This window comes from Muntiacus reevesi, chromosome 1 (assembly GCF_963930625.1).
Source record: "Muntiacus reevesi chromosome 1, mMunRee1.1, whole genome shotgun sequence".
Classification (NCBI taxonomy): Eukaryota; Metazoa; Chordata; class Mammalia; order Artiodactyla; family Cervidae; genus Muntiacus; species Muntiacus reevesi.
In genome coordinates, this window is record NC_089249.1 from 264,256,007 (window position 1) to 264,277,901 (window position 21,895).

Consider the following 21,895-nt stretch of genomic DNA (forward strand, 5'->3'; position numbering starts at 1 on the left):
ATATGTCACAACTTTTTTTTAAAAAAACAAAAGTGAAAATAAACTTTTTTAAAATAAATATTTGACCTGCTAAGTACAGCAATTTAGTTATCCAGTAGAACAGCATAAAGTTGTAAGCTTAATGGCTTAACATGAAAATGACCTTGGTACGCATTTAAAACAAGGAAAACTATGTTACATTAGTAGTCAAGATTATCTGTTGGCTTAAGCATAAACATCTCTGAAAGTAGCAAAAATAGATCTAATTTCCTTTAAAACTTTTACATATTAAAATTGTTCCTGTTTTTCTGTAAAAAAAAATATTGGAAATGTATAGTAGTTGGCAGTAAAGTTTATGATTCTGTTTTGTCGTTAGGTTTTTTAAAAAATTTCTTAAAGAAGGAAAATATGTTCATGTACATGGGACTTTAGGGATTTTCAAAACATTTTAAATGTCACTGTGAATATAGTGTGTAAATCTGTGAATATGAGTTTTATGAATCCACATTTAATTTAATTAATCATATTGATTCACTTGACATTTTTCTCCTCCTGAATCTCCCCTCCCCCCCTCTTCCCATCTCTCTATTAAAAGCAATTCATTCACAGTGGTAGACTAATTTTTGAAGCAGATTTTACAAAATAAAACCGACAATGGTTTTAGAAGAACTTTTAAAAGCATTCAACTTAGATATTGTTAGAAGTGATTAAAATGAATATTTAAGAATTCAAAGTACTTCATCATATTAATCTTAACATTACATTAAAAACTCAATCCCCACATGAGAAATCAACCTTTTAAAAAGAACAATTATTAATATTAAATAGCCAGAATAATCACTAGTATACTCTAAGCCGAAATAAGTATATGAGATTAGCAACAAATATTTATTTTTCCAAGTTTAAAATAAAATAATTTGTAAAATAGGAAAATATTTAATAATGTTTAATGTATATTAAAAACCCAATATACACAATTTGAGAATTTATGGTTTTGCTGCATCATTAGCATCGTTGAGGGAAACTGTTAGTCTACCAAAACATTTAAAATGTGGTATACAAGAATTTATTGTTAACAGTAGTAAAGCATATCGCGTTAACATAAGGGTATTTACTATCAAGCTCTAGAATGGATTAGGAAATGAGGAGGTAAAGACAGATTTACAATTAATAGTGCCCAAAGATATTACAACAGCAAGGTTTCTATATTTTATAAGAGTACACAGTTATATGTATACAGATATGCTAGATGTAGATTATACTTGTCACTTGTTTGTATTGGTGATCTTATAAAACGGAGTTTGAAGGCTTCTCTCTTGACCAAATCTTTTCTAACCCCAAATTACTAAACCAATTTCAGAGCTTTGCTCAGAAAAGTTATATTTCACTTGAACCCAACCCTAGAAATTGCCCCAAAGGAAGTGCTGTTTGTTTGTTCCTTTCATTTGTCGTGGTACAGAGCCCAGTTTGCAACTGTGGGGCTGGGCATAGCAGAAGAAGCAGCAAGAAGCAATTGAAAAGGATTAGGATGGAAACTTCCTCAAGCTTCACAGGCTTGTTTGCTTGTCACAGATGCCATTAAGGTGCATAGATAAGACATATTTAATATTAAGACTTTTAGAGAGCCTTCATACTCCTGAAAATTCAGAGGCAAAGCTGAGCCTCTTTCTTTAGCCCATATACTTCATTACATTGGCCTAGGAATCCTGACTAAAGATAGTTTCATCCAGCTCACATGCTTGGGTTTTGTCACTTCATGTCATAACCTCCACATTACTTAAATATAGTTTTAAAGTGTATTAAACAGAAATGCTGATATAAGCCTAAATGTAGCTGTACTTGCTGTTTCTGCTTTAAGTTCATTCATGGTGGTGGATTTAGTTAAAGGGCCCAGAACAGCCATGCTTAACAGGAAGGAAACAAAATCCTCTTGGCTTCAGTGGGGGCTAGGTCTATGTCAGAGCAGAGCAAACTCACTGTAGATACTTGAGATAAATATCTTCTGTAGAAATGTACACATTACCTTGGTGTCCTATATAATGTAAGGAGAAAAGTGTGCTGCATCACACACAAAGCCCTGTTACCTTTTTTTTTTTTGCCTTAACTAAACGTTATTTTTTAATATCTTAGACACAGAGAATATGCAGTAACATTTATGATAGTAATAGCGGACTCCAAATAAGAACTGCTAGTGATCGTAGGTGTCTATTGAATCATAGTCAAGGACTACCTGGTAAGCATTAAGTGACAATAAAGGATATTCTTGCTAAACTATTAGATGAAGTGATAATAGAGAAAATAGTCATTTTGACAGAAAAGTCAACAGAAAACAGCAGTAATTATAAGTGCCTTGTATACGAGCAGTGTATCACACCCAGCGTGCAATGTGCTGTTGTAAAAAAAGTATGGTACCTCTACTGGATGATACAGCTGCATTAGGAAGTTTTATAGAATGGCTTATTTTTCCAGAGCACAACACTCAGCCTTTCCACAGGCTTTTTTTTTTTTTGGTAGAATTTCTCCTCCCAGTTAAAAACTGGTTTTCATCACACAACTGCATAATTATTTTTCTGCAACTAGCGATAATTACTTGTTTTGTGTATCTCTACTAGAGTGATTCAATGTTTGCTGTTCTACCTCATAAAATGCATCTGTATTAGAGGCATGTGAAAAGGAGTATTGACCTTATATAATATATTGCTATACTGGTAGGGGCACACAGCTCTAATTCTTTGTAAAAGGCACAAAAAGTCTATATTGCTTTGAGTTTTTCTTTTTGAATGCTATGTGAGTTTTCTGACTGAGGCATAAAACTGGAGGTAACTGAAGACAAGAAACCTCACAACATGGAAATTACTCAGTACACAAAGAAACTCCCTCTCAGATAGATGTACAATAGGTGCCTGAATAAAAAAGGCAGTTGGAGGGATTTGTTTATAGTGGCATCAGAAAAAACTCTGGAATCAGTGTTTGTGAGATTTGTCACACCAAAAAATCAAACACAGATTTCAAATAATTCAAGAATATCTAATCATTTTCTGTCACTCACAAAGCTCTCCACAAAAAAATAAAAAGAAAGAAAATTAAGCAGAGCCCCTCCTGCCAGTCTTCTTTTATCTTACAGCAGTCCTCCTCTTTCTCTCTTTTCCTTCCAACTCTTATTTGTCTGGGTGTTCCTTTCTTTCAAGTTGTCTTTAATCCTTGCTTTCCCATGTCCCTCTTTAGTCTTATTCACCAGTGATGCCAATAAAAATAAACAGTCTATTTAAAGCAAATGAGTCAATGCCAAAAAAATACGTGATTGGTGTGTGCTTTATTTTATTTTTGTTTTTTAGTAAAATTACACCTGTGGCACGCTCTTATTAAAATTTTTATAACTTTAAAAGCAAAACACAAAGAGCAGAGCTGAAGTACTGTTTAATGTCTCTGGATTTATTTATAAATATATGTAATGTTAAATGCAGCAAAATCCTTGTGAGACTACTTTCGTGCTTACTGATCCCAGGGTGCAGGAGGAATTAGCTTATCCAGGAAAACTCAAAGTCATAATTAGTCTTGTGAATTATAATAATCGGGTTTCATCCTACACTTCTTTCTCATGTGGTACTCCCAGTGGGAGTTCTGCATGAAAAGGGCTGCAGGATTGGGCATTAATAATGGTATACCTGTGAAATATTAGTATATTCCTGTACTGCCAGTCAATGAAATTAGTATACCACCCCACCTTTGTCCTACACCCTTCAACCAATTGAAAAATAACTTCAATGGATTTTTCAAATTTCCTAAAATTCCATTCTTAGTTTTTTTTAAATACTTCTTAAAATTATAAAATAAAAATGGAAATTTTTCCCCCCTCAATGAGGTATACTTCTTACTCTTGACTTTGTTATAGATATAAGGCTGTAATTAACTTTTATTAAAAATTTTAACATTGCTTAAGTTTTACATAATTACCTCCAATAACTTGAAACAATGGAACAAGCAGGGAAATAATCATGAAGCTCAGCAGAAAGTTATATTTATTCTCAAAGCTCTCAGATCAGCTATTTTCACTAATTTGATTACTCAGGTCAATCAAACACCTTGTTGACTGATGGAGATAACCAATTTTTAAAAATGTATAGACCAGGCTGAATGAAACAAAAGAAGTGTAATAGCTTACCAGTCCTGAGATGTTGATGTTTTGTCATTTGTGAAACAAAAATACTTCTTTCAAAAGTTACACTGTGATGAACTGCTAACTAGGCTTAGAAAAATTGACAAAACGTAATCATAACTGCACACCTATCTAAAGCCCAAACCCACACAGCTCTTAATAACCCTAAAAATTTAGACAATTGTACATCAACAGATGGATGGATAAACAAACTGTAGCATATTCAAATGGAATATGGAATAACAGAATATTACTCAGCAAAACAATGAGCCACTGGTACATCTTACAACATGGAAGAATCTCAACAAAATAATGCTGAGTGAAAGAAGCAAGACCAAAAAATAAAAGAGTACAAATCATTTATATAATAGTCTAGGAAATTCAAACTAATGTATAGTGACAGAAAACAGACCAGTAGTCGCCTAGTGGAAGGATCACTAGGCAGGAATTACAGAAGCATGAGGAAGCTTTTGGGGGTGACGGATATGCTTGCTGCCTTGATTGTGGTAATGGTTTTCACAGGTGAATACATAAGAGAAAACTTAAAAAATTATACAGCTAAATATGAGCAGTGTGTTACATATCAATTTTACCTCACTAAAGCTGTTAACAACAACAACAACAACAACAAAAATGGGCCAATTAGAATGGATATAGGAACCGATCAGGAGGGATGCTAGCCATTAACAAAAATAATTCAGAAAGCAGGCTTCAGAATTCTCTAGGTAACTGGGACCATTTGTAGATGGCCATAAAGATTCTGGGGACTGAGAATGTCCTCTTCATCTCCTTGCTAATGTTTATGATCCCTGGTTTAATTAAAAATCATCTTCCATTTTTTTTCCTATTAAAAACCATTACAGTCCTGAAAGAGGTGAGCACGAGTTTTAGATTTTGTCTCTACTAGTGCTACAAACCATGTGACTTAAGGCAGGTGACTAAACCAATGTCAGAAAACTTCCAGACACTGCTCAAAGTGGAGGTAAACGGAAAGACACTTCTTTCCAAAGAAAATAGGATCCATCCAGCAAGCATTTCCATTTTACAATTGTAGGTTTTATCATAACATTTCCAAAGATCTTTCTCTTCCCTTTCTTTATTACCATGTGTGATAAAAATGGAGCAAGGAGGTGAATGGGGAGATATTGTTAGCAAAATAACTAAATTACCTGAATGTATTTGTCTCATGTAGATCTCACTATGTGAGCTGATTGACCTCAATGTGCTTTAATACAAAAAATTTATGAAAGTCCACAATAAGGTGCAAAATCACTATATTGTAACTCTCTTCTGGAATGAAGGATTACTGAGTCACCTGCCAAGGTGCCTTGTGTTACAGAGAGTAAAGACCGAGATTGTTATTTTTACTGTTCTGTTTTTATGATAGTGAATATTGTGTTTATATACTTCCGACTAAAATTTTAGGTGCATAACTTGAGTTAGATCAGTGCCCATCTCAGCGATGAAGGAAAAATAGCCCTACATATTTTTTAAGAACCTCAGGGACTGAGCTAAAAGTCAATAAACATATGGGAAAAAAGACTGGAAGCAAATTGAATATATGTGCAAATTGACATTTTACTAAAAGAACATGCTTAAAATTTTAGGTTTATCAAACAGATGTCAGTGAAATTGAAAGCTATTCAGCAAGTAGAATGCATTACTGAATGCAGAAATACACGTGTTTTATGTGACCTGAAATGCAAACATTTTTCCATCTTGTAATATTATGATTTATTATTCTGATTTTAGAGATGCAATATTAAAAATGTGTTAATCAAGACATTTCTATTTATAGTCTTACACACATTTTAGTTTTTAACAACATCCATCTTTTTGCCAGGGTCAATCCTCATGCCACAAAGCTAGATTTCCGAAATAAGATTCTCAGAAAAATGTGTCGTTGATCTTGGGCATAAATTTATAACTTATATTGGTTTGTAACTAACTCCTGAGTTTTAAACCTATATATAATAGCTATTTTTGTGATCTTTTTCTGAGTGCTTTTTCAAAATGGGAAAAAAGTAAAGTTCAACTTTGTACTCTGTCCATGTCTCCTATTTTTCTTTTTTGTGTATTCTTTCCTCCCACCTTCCTTTTCTCCTCTCACTTCATTATTTAGCCAGTGATTTTATTCTGCTATTTCTCCTGACAGTCAGTGACCAAGACACTGTGTTAACCCTGAAGATGCAGTTGCTTTAGGCAAGTCCCCTCACTATTTCTTGACTGTGTTTAGGGTTAAAAGACTTCTTTAGATACAACATTAACAATCTCTCCTTCTACAGTGTCTGTGAGATTGTTTTCTTTTGTTACCTCTTAGGGGTTTCCCTGGTGGCTCAGACAGTAAAGAATCCACCTGCAATGCAGGAGACGTGGGTTTGATCCCTGGCTAGGGAAGATCCACTAGAAAAGGGAATGGCAACCCACTCCAGTATTCTTGCCTGGGAAACCCCATGGACAGAGGAGCCTGGTGGGCTGCAGTCCATGGGGTTGCAAAGAGTCAGACATGACTAAGCAACTAACACTTTCACTTTTTTCTGTATAAAATGTTAGCTTTAACCAGGACCAGTGCAATAATAAAGGACTTGAAAAGGTTTGTAAGACCACAGCCTCCCTCCATCCGATTTCTCATGTTCCATGTAATCTAATGAGATGAATATACCTCCTTCTCCTTCAAGCTGTTTAGAAGCCAATACATGTAGAGCAAACTCATACCTTAGTTCCTGGAACTGGGGACTCTTGCTGGAAAATCACAAAGGACATTTTGATATTGAGATGATGATCATTGAAAAAGCTGATTTCTCTTTGTAGAATCATCTCAGCTGTGACTTCCTATGGTTGAAATGTCCAGTCAACATCTCATCCCTTCCATATTCCTTACTGAAGGGAGATTTAACTTGGCATCACATTTATAATACTTCCAGGTGTCTAGGTTTTTATCTGTGTATCTCGGCCAAAATCTATCCTATCCATCTCATTGGATTTTCTTCAGGGCCCAATGTTATAATACACATGAAGTATGATAAAAATATAAGACAGTTTTGCTGGAGACAACAGAACAGTAGAAACTGATATGGTAGAATAGTATCAGCCAGAGACATCCTGGTTAATTCAGACCCTTCAGTTTTCTTTTTAGGTTCTGACACAACCACTTTGCTCATGCAGATCCTCCTTTTAAAATTCACAGAAAATCAGATCATCAGGTAGGGTCAGCTAGCTGCTCCTTGAGATGTTTTGCCATGTAATCTAGAGGAAATATTGTGAGAGTTTTTCAGTACTGAGCTACTTGGACATGGGGAGTCTCATCAGAAAAAAAGAAACTTTTCTTCCCCAAAGATATGTGAAAAATGTATGTGGACAAGCCATTTAGATGATACCTTTATCAAGCTCTATCCTCTATTAACTTCCCACATACCCACTTTCTTGCAAACTTAAAAATCCTTTTTTTCTTATTGATCCATTAATATAAAGTCACTTTCTAATTCACTATTATAAGTAATTACAACTAGAATGGGTTTATTAATTAACAGCTCTTATAATCATTATTAATTACTTTTCACTATACAGCATTTCATATAATCCATTCCATAACTCTTCATCTTTAGAAAGGTAACATTCAGAGCTACCCCTGAGGACAATAGAACCCACAAAATCAGTCAGAGGCTATAGTTAGAAAACAGAAATAAAAATATTTAGCACTTTAAAATGAAGAGCTAAATAGATCTTGCAAATCTCCCATGTTTATTTTACCTGCATTAGATTAAATTTCATTAAATTGGAAAGACCAATACAATTTCCAAACTATGCTTTGTTCATTGCTTTTATTAATCAACTACCAAGGAAAATGATCTCAAATTATTATCTATTAATATATAGATCTGTAACATTTGGAAAGACAATAGACAATTTTATCTACTTTCACTAAAATTTTTGCAAAATACAAAACTAAGAGACGTTAATTTTTTTAAGCCAGAGCATGAGAACTATTTGCAAGAAAGTAATCTATATCCAAAGAAAGTTATTGGACCATTTTAGAAAATTCCAAATTCCGTGTATCTATTTTACCTAAAATGATAGTTTGCTATATACATTATTTACCTATAAGTAATTATTTTTGCAGCTTGTTTACTGTTCTATCCAAAGATCAACATATCATGTCAACAATTTCTGTAATATAATGACAAGTGGCAAGAAAAAACTGTATAGAGTCCTCTTTCAAAATAAGCAAAATTACACTGTGGAGAACCCTAATGTGCCCTGAAAGTGAAAGTGAAAGGCACTCACTTTTGTCTGACTCGTTGTGACCCCAGGGACTGTATAGTCCATGGAATTCTCCAGGCCAGAATACTGGAGCGGGTAGCCTAGCTGTTTCCTTCTCCAGAGGATCTTCCCAACCCAGGAATTAAACCCAGGTCTTCCACACTGCAGGCGGATTTCTCCCACATTGCAGGCAGAATCTTTACCAGCTGAGCCACCAGGGAAGTCCAAGAATACTGGAATGGGTAGCCTATCCCTTCTCCAGGGGATCTTCCCGACCCAGGAATCGAACTGGGGTCTTCTGCATTGCAGGTGAATTCTTTACCTGTTAAGTTACATAGGAAGCCCAAGCAGGTATTATACGCAGAAACAGACAGACATGGATTAAAGGCAAAATTCTTTGCCTTAAGAAATCCTAGAATGAAGGTGAGGTAGAGATACAGAAGACATATAATTAAACATAAATGTTACCTTTACCCCCAAATAAGTAACTCAGTTAATGCTCTTCTACTGACTATTTATGGCTCAGGTCACTAAACTCCTACTTTGATCACAGTAAATGTTTAACACCCACTTCTTAAGACCATATATCTCAAGAAAGATACTACAAACATCTTCTAAGATGCCATCGTACAAGAATCAGCAAGTATGCACCTGATCGTCCATTAAAAACAGCCTGTGTAATAAATAAGATATTCTGCAGAACCCTATAAATCCTGCCTGTCACTATGGTTTGCCTCAATAGTTGCTGATCCTTGGTTCTTGTTCTCACCTCAGTATTTGGCATTTCCTGTATGGCTCCTGGTGATTATATTTAGCTGCCCTCCACCACCCACCTGAACCTAGTGTCCGCTTGCTCTTTAGAGGTACTCTCACTGTCTTTTTCCTGCAGTTTTGCTGTACCAGCCCATGTTGTGCGTGGTCTGACAGCTATGTCAAGTGTCTTCTTTTATCTGAGTAAGCATATGTACCTGGTTAATTCTGGGAAATAAACAGTTTATTTTAAGATGTACTTGTCCACCTGGAAGGTCATTTTGGAAACTGCTGCATAAAACAGTCAAAATATTATGAGATTCAGAACTAAGATGGTAGAAGGAAACAAGGTGAATTTAAGAACTACCAGAGAGATAGAATTATCAGGATTTGGTGACTGATTGAATAATAGAGTTAGGGCAGAGTGAAAAGCCATGGATCATGCCTTAATTCTGGCTCAAGAAACGGAGGTAATCATGAACACCTTTATTGAAATGGGAAACACAGGAGAAAAAGCAGATTTGGAGTAGTGAGATGTGATGAATTCGGTTCCTAATAACCGAACTATAAGCATGATTGTAAGACATCTAAGTTGTGATGTCCAGAGTGCAGATAAATTTAAGGTCTGCAGATAAGGCAAAAAATCTAGCTTGAGAATACATATCTGAGAATAGAGTATTTTTAAAAGACTAAACGATCAAAGGAGTTTAAAAGAAAAAAATCAAGAAATCACTAGGATGAGGACTGAAACCAACTGGGTTTACCACAGAGGCTATTGACGAATATGGCTGGTAGAGTTTTAATTAAATGATGGAATATAAGCCAAAATCTGGAGGACAAGGAGTAAACGGAAGGTGAGGGACAGGAATGTCTTATCCTTACAATGAGGGCAGCTGGATTTTTATCTCAGTCAGGATTAAGAATCAGAATTGCTAACATATTTTCTAAAAAAATTTAAATGAAGTCTTTTACTTCTCTTTCACATCTATTCTCTACCTTCTAGGTATCTCTGCTGAGGAAGCTAATTTTAAAGAGACAATGTATACAAAATACTTGGCACAAAGGCCAACATACTAAATGCTCCAGGAATATAACTACAGGCACTCCTAATTACTGAATGTAAGCTACTTCTGAAAACATGTGGGAAGGCAAATGTGTTTGCAGCAAAAGTAAATATTTAATTATGTTAAATGAGAATAATAATAATGCATCCTTAGTACGTCTAAAAAACCCAACCACTTCCTCTAAATATCATTAAAACATTCTTAAACATCTACATAAAAACCTACTAAGGATTAATGCATTATAAAAAACACATAATACTTGCTTACTTAACACTTAATGAACACATTAGTGAATGTGTTGGTGCGGAGCGCAGATAGTATGAGGTACATAATGCATTTTCATTCTAAACTGTGATTAATAGTTGTCCTAATGTAAATAAATAAGATAGTATGTAAAAATACATATTGAATGCAATTAACAAAATAAAATAAGCAAATGAGGCCATTTTTTAAAAAATGGTTACTTTCCAGAGTGAGGTTTAGTGATGCGGGAGATGTTTTCACTTAATAATGCATAACACCTTCAAACCAGACAAACACAAAGTGCTCTCCTATTCAGAGAATATCTGAGATGTGAAAGCAACATATTCTGCATGCTCTTGCACACTCTCTGGAAATAATATGGAGATTCATTATCACAAACAGATTCAAACACTATATTGGGGGTAAGTGCTTTTAAGAGCTGCTATTACTACAGTAGTATTATGTGGACCTATGGTATAAGTTGAGAATACTATTGTCATGGGATGTGAGCCAAGAAGAACAGTGGTTCTCAACTGGGGGTGAATTTGCCTTGGCAACATCTAGGGATATTTTTGGTGGTCACAAAATATGTGATCCAGGATGGTCCATAATAAAAAGGTCAAGGATGCTGCTAAATATCCTGCACTGCACAGAACAGACCCCCACAACAAAAATAATCCAGCCCAAAATATCAATTAGCGCTGAGGTCGAGAAAACCTCAAGGAGGGAAGAATGAAATCAAACCAATATTTCAGAGGAAATCTCAGTTGGAACAAGACACAGATTGAATATTCAAAATCAGAAGTTGGAATGAACTGACGTCATTAGCTTGAGAAACTGTAAAGCGGATCTTTTCACCACCAATGCTAATAAATACTAGAAAGGGAGGATTGTGGGAAAGAACCATGTGGGAAAATCTTTACTTTTACCATGTCACACTTCAGGTATGGATGGGACATTCAAACGTATAAGATAATTTTAATGACTGTAGGAGTTTTGTCTAAATTTTCTGGTAAATTTTTAGAAAAGCATTTAGGTACTCTTCAAGTTACAGGTCAACTAATATATTTGAGTTCTATCTCTCTGCCATATATCATATATTTTTCACATGCAACATTGCTTAATCTTCAAAGAATTATTGGAGAGTGATATTACTACCCCATTTTATGGACGAGAGAGATGAGGCTTAGAAATGTTAAGTGAATAAGGTCATACTTCCACTAAATCATTGTACTAGCATTGAAATCAGTGTCTTTAACCCTAAGTCCTGGGCTTTTGGCTAAAATAAAATAATACTCATGCATGCTCCAGTTATTTCAGACAATCCCCTACAAACATATCTTTACTGAGCTTTAAAAGCAACTTCCCTCAGTGAAACACACACACACACTTTTTAATTTTCTTATGTCAATGTAGAAGCTTGGAAAACATAAAAAATAAGTCAAGAAGATAAAAATTATCATTAATTCCACCACCCAGAAATAACTACTACTAAATAACTTTTAGCTAATAATTTGAAATTTTACTTTTTCTTTTGCTGTTTTCCTCTGCTGGTGGTTATGCTGATGTACAATGATATTTCTAAAATGAACTATGAAGAATTAGAAAGAGGAGATGAAGGGAAAGATGGTACACAAGCTAGAGAATTAGCTCTCAAATTCATAAAGACGAAAGTGGGGTGAGGTCGGGGGTAGGGAGAGGGTAATTTCCAGAACCTCTTTTTGCCCAAGGAGTGCTAGGAACTTAATAAATCTTAGTTCATCTGTCAGCTCTATGCTCTGCTAATGACAAGATTAAATTGAAGCTACACTCTCCTGAGTGCTTATCATTTGCAAATGCAGTACTAAGAGCTTTACTCACATTATCTCATCTTATCCCTGCAGCAACCTTGAGTAGGATATTATTATTTCCAACTTAGAGAAGGAACTTAGGCTTAAAGAGGTTTTAACAACTTGCTGGGTTCCACATCTGGTTAATGGAGAAGTGAGGCTTCAAAAGCAAATCTGTCTGGCCATAGAGGCAGCATTCTTCTCTTTGCAAGTCGGCCTGCTCCTCCTAAAGAAAATCAGGTGTGGAACGTAGAGAATTCAGGAAAGTGATGGCAGAGCTGAAGGAGGTCTTGGGATCTCTGACAGAATATTTTTCCATGGTTATTAGCTCCGACTTCCTTTTCTTTTCTAGTTGCATGAGTGGGTTGATATTTGGCCTCTGAAATATGGTCCTAAGCTTGAGTCACTAGATGCTTTATATTTGATTCCATTGGGAAGATAGTGGGATAAGGAATGCACATGAGAATATTACTATGTGCCTGACACAAACAGGCTTTCATTAGTGTGCTGAAGGACCAGGGGAAGGAAACTCCAACTGAAGATCATTTTTTCTAGAGCCACTTTAATAAAAAACTGAGTCAAACCTCTACTGAAGTTTATATCACTTTTTTTTTTTTTTTTTTTTTTAAGGAAAAGCCAGATTTCAACAGATGTTAGCTGATTGAAATTACTATTCCCGACTACCTTTCTAAAAATCAGATTTCCGCTCTTGGATAAAAAGAAGAATATCAGAGTTTAAAATTGTGTGGTTACAAATTATCACATTTTGGTTCAAATATGAAATAAATACATTCCGTTGGTTTTGACAAACTGTTTGGAAAACATAGTCTTTGGCTTTGAGTAATGGGGGGTAGGACGGAGCTGTTGTGGAAAAGTAAATCATAGTTTAGGTATATTTTCCCAGATAGCCCTCTGAGTTAGGAACATGATGCTTATCTGTGGAAACATGCTCTCCCAGCAAAGTGCCATGCAAATCACTGGTTTTACATGAAGGCCTATATTAGTCTAGTCACTCACAGACATCTTTAAACATAATTGTTGGGTAATAGTCTATGTTTATTTTTATGATAAATGTTTCAGAGCTACTGTTCTCTGGGGTTGTTCACATTAAAGGAAGATACTTATCTCATTGGAATTTTAACCACACTACAATTAAAATGAAATGCAATCAATAAAATATTAATGCAGGTATGTTTGCAGATCAATTACTTAATGGCTAGGTCGATATCTATCATTCTTTAGCTTTCTGAATGTCAATATATAGCAGAGTCAATGAGTTAACCAGCAAATCAGAGACATAATATCTGTCTAATTGTAAGTCTATGATTAATTCCTTAATACGGTGAATGACTTGATGAAAGTTTGTGCTGCCTATTCTTGTTAAAACTTTCTGCCAGACTGGATTCTCCTTTAAAGTCTTAGATTATTAAACAATATTTTTAATATTAAACAATATTTTTAATGCTAGATATCAAAGTAATAACCATTGGAAGTAGACAGAATCATCAGATGTTAAACTAAAAAACAGCTATCAAGACCCCTTCTCACCCTTTCCTTTAGAGAAAGGAACACAAAAATCGAAGACAACTGAGTCACTCAACATCACACACTTAGTCATGGAACCCAGATGTGGTTCCCAGGCCTTTGCGCTCCAAAACACCGAGCTACTGAATTTCAAGATCCCACCCCAGGGTCTGGTTTTGCAGATACGGTGGGTAATTTGCCTTGGCACTTGTGGGCCTGGCATGTGCGCCTTGTTTTCTAAGCACAGTGAAGTAGAAACGGTGCAGATGAAGGCATAAGGGAGCAGCAGAAGCTTGCACTAACTGAAAATGCAATCTCACAGTGACAGGTGCCACGGGGACTTTCTGAGGCTGTTACTGGTGAAGGCGATTTACCTCTCACTCACTCAGAAGTATCTGAAGTGACTAGCACCAACTTTAATCTTATGAAAAGTATCACCTCCTAGTCCCAGGCAGATGGATGGAACTCTTTGGGGTGCCTGCCAAGTAAAATGGGTTATTGAAAAATACTGATATCTCAATTGTCAGTATAATGTTTTATGTTAGCAGTAGAAGTAAAAAACTACAATGAACCTCCCCACTCATTTCCATTGCCACTTTCTATGTGAGTCAGCTCTAATTGCTCATGTTGGATAATAAGCTTGCGTAACCCTAGTAGCACTCTACAAATGAGAGTGTAAAGTTTTTGAACTGAGGTAGTTACTCTGTCTGTACAAGCTTACAGGTGGCTCATGGTAAAGAAATCTGCCTGCCAATGTCGGAGCTATAGGAGATGTAGGATCAATCCCTGGGTTGGGAAGCTCCCCTGGAGAAGGAAATGGCAACCCACTCCAGAATTCTTGCCTGGAAAATTCCATGGAGAGAGGAGCCTGGCAGGCTATAGTCCGAGGGGGTCACAAAGAGTTAGACACAAGTAAGCACGCACATATAAGCATATATCAAAAAACAAACACACAAGAAAATTATAAATGGAAATAGCTCTTCATTTCAGTTTAAAGACATTCACTTTCATTATGTAAATGGTCACTGGGCAGTTAGAACACATTAAAGATGCTTCAGTAAGTTTTGTAGTATTATCAAACTGCGTCAGTTCTCTACCAAAATACAGCTATTTTGTTAAACTGATCATTTGCCTTTCAGTGTTACCAAAAATAGTTTGACTGATTTAATGATATTTTCCAATTTGATTGTTAGATAAAGATCTTTTGCAACAACTAAATCAAGTTGACCACTTCTTATTCACACTTCCTCATTACCTTTTCGTGTCTGAACAAGTTACTCAGAGTCACGGAGTTAGAGAAAAGTCAGCTCTTCCTACAAAATGTTTGCATCTTAGCTTTTCAAAACATCGGAAGAGGAATGTACCCCTGTGTCTTTTGTATGTCTGTAAATTAAAATTATGGATTTGCAGTACAATAAATTGTTAAAACTGGCACAAGTCTTGGACAACATACAACCCAGTGTTTCCCAGGTGGAGGGATGTATAGCATTAGTATGTACAGGATAATTTTAGGAGGCATATCAATATTGGATGTTACAATGAGAAAATGTACTACATTTCAGGTTTTTCAAGACTTTCTAATTATATCAAGAAGAAAGTCTAAGACTGGTGCTGACAAAGAACTATCTAACAGTTTTCCCTTCCTTTTGAAGAAATAGAAGGCAAGCCTCAGGCTCAGTCTCCAGCAGGCAGCTATGTGGAGCCAGAGCTTAAAAACACTATATAGTTTTCATTAAATTAATTTTTCCAGGTCATCATCTATTCATGGCATAGAAACAAAGCTTCCTTTCAAAACACATTTATCTAAGTTTAAGATAAAATAAGTTAAAGATAAAAACTAAGTGAAAATTACTGCAGTGATATTTACACAGTAGCCCAAATATTAAATAAAGGCTGGGATCACTTATATGGCAAAAATCATGAAGCTTTGTTGGGGCTGGAGACCAACTCACTCACAGGACAGGTGGGAGATCCAAAGTTTTGAGGGGACAGAAAATCCCGAAGTCAGGAGTGCAGTCTACAGGCTACTCAACAAGTGATCATTTCTACTGTTGTTCAGTTGCCAAGTTCTGTCTGCCTCTGTGACCCAATGGATTGCAACATGCCAGGCTCCTCTGTCCTCTTTTATCTCCAGGAGTTTGTTCAAATTCACATCTATTGAGTTGGTGATGCTCTCTAACCATCTCATCTTCTCCCACTCCCTTCTCCCTTTGCCTTCAGTCTTTCCCCAAATCAGGGTCTTTTTCAATGAGTCAGCTCTTCACAAGTGACCTCTTTAATTCAATCACTTCTAAAAAAATGACTAGTTTGAATCATTTTCTATGAAGTGGCCTTTTCTCCATCACTTTGTGAACAATACACATTAAGTGTAAGCTTGAAAAGAAAACATATTTCTTCATTTCCATGACTAGGTAAAGTTATTGAAGAAGAACTATAAATATTAGGAAAATTAAGCTAGATTTGTGAGACATGAATTAGTTAAAAAGAAAAGTGGAGGGAAATTCTCCGGTATATAAAAATTTATACATTATATTCAAAACTAAACAAGTTGTTTTTTCTGTTTTGAAAATAAAATGTGTTTTATTTTGTTTTAGATTTACAAGTCTGGAATACTTGAAAACATAGCAAGACTAATTTTCCAGCCGGTAATTTTTTAAAACATGTACAAGCATTCATTGAAATACAAAGCTAAAATGTTACTAGAAAAAGGGGAAATTTGAATTAAGAAGAAATTATTTGTCCTGCAAATATTACAAATATAATAATTAAACTTGTAGCCTGAAAAAAGAGATCTAGACATTTCTGTGAAATCCAACGATTCTCTATAAAAAGTATTTCTGCAAGATCTGAGAGGACTGTAAGTGCAGCTTTCTTCTAACAGAGAGTCAAGGCCTCCAAAGGTATTTATCTCTCAGTTGAGTAGATATTCTGAAGGACAGGGAACAAAATTTCAGAATGACAGTGGCCACTGAACTATTGGCTTTAAAAATAAATAAATAAAAGGTTTTTCCAGCTGTCATGGATGGATGTGAGAGTTGGACCATAAAGAAAGCTGGGCACTGAAGACCTGATGCTTTTGAACTATAGTGCTGGAGAAAAGACTCTTGGGAGTCCCTTGGACTGCAAGGAGATCAAATCAGTCAATCCTAAAGGAATCAACCCTAAATATTCTATTCATTGATGAAGGACTGATGCTGAAGCTCTTAATACTTTGGTCACCTGATACAAAGAAAGAAAAGACCCTGATGCTTTCCCCCTCATTGGAAAAGGTCCTGATGCTGGGAAAGATTGAGGGCAGGAGAGGAAGGGGGCTACACTGGATGAGATGGTTGGATGCTATCACTGAGTCTCAGCAAACTCCAGGAGACAGTGAAGGACAGGGAAGCCTGGTGTGCTGCAGTCCACGGGGTCGCAACGACTGAGCAACTGTATAACAACAAAAAGGTTTCCTCTTATTGTCTTCTCCACTTAATTTCTGTTAACTGAAGCCTGTCTCTCTCATCAGGGGAGGGGAGGAAGAGAAAAGGTGGGCAGATGGCCAAGCAGACTCATCAGTCAGCTGGGTGTTATGATCTATTGTTGCTGTTCAGTTATGATCTATACTGAATATGGAAAGAGGTGAAACAGAGTAAGTATTTAATACGCTTACAAACTCCAGCCAGGTGGGAACCAATCCCTTCACATTGCTCTGTCTCAGTGTCTCTTATTCCAACAATGGGACTAATAGGCACCATGTCACTGAGTTGTCCAAAGGAGTAACTAAGAGCTAGTAATGAAGTATTAAGTCCAAGTGTTGAGGTGAGAAATAGGCTGATTCTCTTAATGCCTAAATAGCATCCAGGTTGTAAACTAGAGACAAAGGAAATTCACTACTCTTTTTCCGAGTAACTAATACTCTCCCATGTGGAGGATTCCCATTTTCAGGCCCTCTGACATTTCATTCCTGATTCTGAAGGCTGAGGTGAACAGCCATGAGAGAAGTTTCTGTCTCTGGGGAGTTCCAAGGAGGCTTATTCCATGAACACCACAGACTCCATAAAAGGGAGGCCACTGAACACAGCTCATCGGGAGAGGATTCTGCTCTACCCTCTTAGATTTTCTTCTAAGAATTGACGAAATCCTTGACTCGCTCCTTGACTCACTCCTGAGATTGCCCCTTTATCCAGGAGCACCTCACACCATGCAGGATTCCATCTCAGGTGCCCAATCTTTATAAACCTTTCTCTCTTGAAAAGAAAGAAGAGAGTAGACTAGAAGCAACACTATTTGTGAACACTACTGTGAAGATTCCACAATGCCTCTTTAGTGATGCGTGTCAATACGAGCCAGTTTAGTTCCTGTGACCCACAAATGACTTTTATATCTTTGGTCTTGCTTAGGAGGTTCAACTGCTTTATATGTCCTGAAATCTCCCCTGGTTCATCAGTGAGAATTCGGACACAAAGACCTATCTACTTATTTATCAATACCAAGTAATTCCATAGTTTTACCATAATTGGAACAGACTCAAATATTCAGCTCTCCATTCAGGTGTTTCTTCTACAGTGAAACTCCCACTGGCATCATTTTCTTAGTGTTCACCCTTTCCAGGTTCAGAAAGAACTGCTGTCTCAGATGTACCCATCCTCATCATTTGAGAAGGAGGTCACAGTGGTCCTATTTACAGATGAGGCAGCTGAGTCTCAAGGAGAGTAAAGTACCTACAGGCTTATCTCATTTTAGTGCACTTTGCTTTACTGCACTTCATTGATACTGTGTAGGGTTTTTGCTGTTGTTGTTGCGGGTTTTACAGATTGATGGTTGTGGCAACCTTCTGTGGAACAAGTTGATCGGCACCATTTTTCAAACAGCATTTTCTCGCTTTGTATCTGTGTCACAGTTCCATAATTCTCACAATAACTCAAACTTTTTCAGTATTATTACATATGTTATGGTGATCTGTAAATCAGTGATCTCTGATGTTCCTGTTATATTTGTTTCAAGGTGTCACAAACCATGCCCAAATGAGACAGCAAATCTAATTGATAAATGCCGTGTGTGTTATGACTGCTCCACTGACCCGCCCTTCCCTTTCTCTCCCTCCCCTCAGAGCTCTCTATTTCCTGAGACACAACAAATTGAAATTAGGCCAGTTAATAACCCTACAATGGCCTCTAAGTGTTCAATTGAAAGAAGGAGTCACATGCTTCTCACTTTAAATCGAAAGCTAGAAATAATTAAGCTTAGTGAGGAAGGCATGTTGAAAGCTGAGATAGGCTAAAAGCTAGGCCTCTTGTGCCAAACAGTTAACTAAGTTTTAAATGCAAAGGGAAAGTTCTTGAAGGAAATTAAAAGTGCTACTCCAGTGAACACATGAACGATAACAAAGTGAAACAGTCTTCTTGCTGATAGGGAGAAAGCTTTAATGGTCTGGACAGAAGATCAAACTGGTCACAGAATGTGTAGACTTACGGCACATTCACGGTGTTGTGCAGCAGAAACCAACTCAACGTGTAAAGCAATTATCCTCCAATTAAAAATGAACTAAAAAAATAAACAAGAAAACAGTCACAATATTCCCTTAAGCTGAAGCACAATCCAGAACAAGGCCCTAACTGTCTTCAACCCTGTGAAAGCTGAGAGAGTGAGGACAGAAGAAAAGTGTGAAACTAGCAGAGGTTGGTTCACGAGGATGAAGGAAACCATAGCACCCCCATATCACCGAAAGGCAAAGTGAAGCAGCAGGTGCTAGTATAGAAGCTGTCGCAGGTCATTCAGAAGATCTGGCTAAGATATTTAACGAAGGTGACTTCACTAAACAACACATTTTCAAGGTAGATGAAATACAGCCTTCTGTAGGAAGATGCCGTCTAGGACTTCCATAGCTTGAGCGAAGTCAAGGTCTGGATTCAAAGCTTTCAAAGGACAGGCCGACTCTCTAATTAGGGGTAATGCAGCTGGTGGCTTGAAGACAGTGCTCACTGACCATTCTGAAAACCCTAGGGGCCTCAAGAATTAGGCCAAATCTACTTTGCCCGTGCTCTCTAAATGGCACAGCAAAGCCTGCATGACAGCAAATCTTCTGACAACATAGTTTACTGAATATTTTAAGCCCATTGTTGAGACCTACTGCTCAGAAAACAAGATTCCTTTCAAAATATTACTGCACATAGACAATGCACCTGGTCACCTAAGAGCTCTGAGGAAGATGTACAAGATTAATGCTATTTTCATGACTATCAACACAACACTTATCTACAGCTCATGGATCAAGGAATAATTTAAACTTTCAAATCTTATTAAGGAAATACATTTTGGAAGACATTTGCTGCCATACATGGTGATTCCTCTAATAGATCTGGGCAAAGTAAATCGAAATTTTTCTGGAAAGAACTCACCACTCTAGATGCCATTAACAACATTCATGATTCATGGGAAGAGGTCAAAATATCAACATTAACAGGAGTTTGGAAGAAGTTGACTCCAACCCTCATGGATGACTTTGAGAGGTTCAAGACCTCAGTGGAGGAAAAGATACAGATGTGGTAGAAATAGCAAGAGAACTAGGATGGAGCCTAAAGATGAGACTGAGTTGCTGCAGCCTCATGATGAAACTTTAGCAGGTGAGGGGTTACTACTTATGGATGAGCAAAGAAAGTAGATAAAGTCTACTTCTGGTGAAGATGCTGTGAAGATTATTGAAATGACAACAAAGGACTTAGAATATTACATAAATTTAGTTGACAAAGCAGCGACAGGGTTTGAGAGGATTGACTCCAGTTTTGAAAGAAGTTCTGCTGTGGAGAAAATGCTATCAAACAACCTTTTATGCTACAGAGAAATTGTCTGCGTGAGTCAACCAGGCCAACTTCAACATTGTCTAACCCTCTGCAACCACCAACCTGATTAAAAAAAAAATCACTTTTGTCTCCAGGGTTTCTGACTCAGCAGTCACCCACCTTTCATGCCAGTCCTCCTTAACTGGCCTACTGCTTGGGTCTTCTACTCAGCAAGTAAGGGTCACTTAGTTGAATTGAAGTCAGCAGGATTTTTTTCCACCACTGCCCGCCCCCTGCCACCTGTCAAGAGCACACACACCTTTGCCCTTTAACCAATTACAGGATTTTCTTGTTCTCTATTATCCTTCTGAAAGGACTGAAGGGGAGAAAAAATTTTGATAAACTTTGACTTCAGATTTGAATTTATGAACTATTTACCTCCTCAAAATTTCCAACTTGCATCTTTCTGATATCCGCATAATTATTCCCTCTTTGTGAAATGTTCTTTTATTTATTTATTTATTTTTGTTCTTTTATTTAAAAAATTTATTTTGGCTGTGATGGTTCTTCACTGATGTACACGGGCTTTCTCCGGTTTTGACAAGCGGAGGCTGCTCTTCATTGTGGTGCTCGGGCTCATTGCAGTGGCTTCTCTTTTGGTGTAGACTCTAGGTGTGTGGGCTTCGGCAGTTGCAGTTCCTGGGATCTAGAGAGCTGGCCCAGTAGCTGTGGTGCACAGGCTTAGTTGCTCCATGACATGTGGAATCTTCCCAGGCCAGGGATTGAACCAGTGTCCTCTGCATTGCAGGGTGAATTCTTAACCACTGGACTACCAGGGAGGTCCCTGGAATGTTCTTCTTGCCCCTCTAAGACAGCAAACTCAGTTTTCTGGGACCATATTCAATGTGATCTCCTTCAGTCCTATATGAAGTCTAGTTTGTTAAGACAGTGGTATCATTTTAACTTGACACATTGTTTAATTGCTTCATCCATCAGACTTATGTAGTCTTTCCACAGTACCCCTCCTCCACAGCCTCTGGTGGGTCAGAAAGGTGCCAGCAGAGAAGTAAGCTAACACTGGGATCCTGGAAGTGACGGACTGGTCACCTTCTCCAAAACATGAGTGCTCATGAAAAAGCATGTTGTAAGACGCTTAAGTACTCTGGTCTCGATGCTATTATAAAATGGTATACAATTGGTAATGACACCTGAGCTTAGTGGGTCTAAAGCTTGGGGTTGACAGGAGGTTTTTAGAGTCATGAAGCATCATGTATCTGAGGCAGGGAGACAAGGATGTGAAAGTGGAGGCCAGTGTTCTTATGCAAATGATTA

General features: G+C 36.9%; 1 long non-coding RNA gene across 1 annotated transcript in view; it reads left to right on the forward strand.

Moving 5' to 3' along the window:
• LOC136168926 (uncharacterized) overlaps positions 1-21,895 on the forward strand; it is a 39,725-nt gene that overhangs the window by 10,598 nt on the left and 7,232 nt on the right. The window contains exon 2 of the long non-coding RNA XR_010663359.1: positions 16,400-17,249. This is a non-coding gene — a long non-coding RNA (uncharacterized lncRNA). The remainder of the gene's footprint in view (positions 1-16,399; positions 17,250-21,895) is intronic.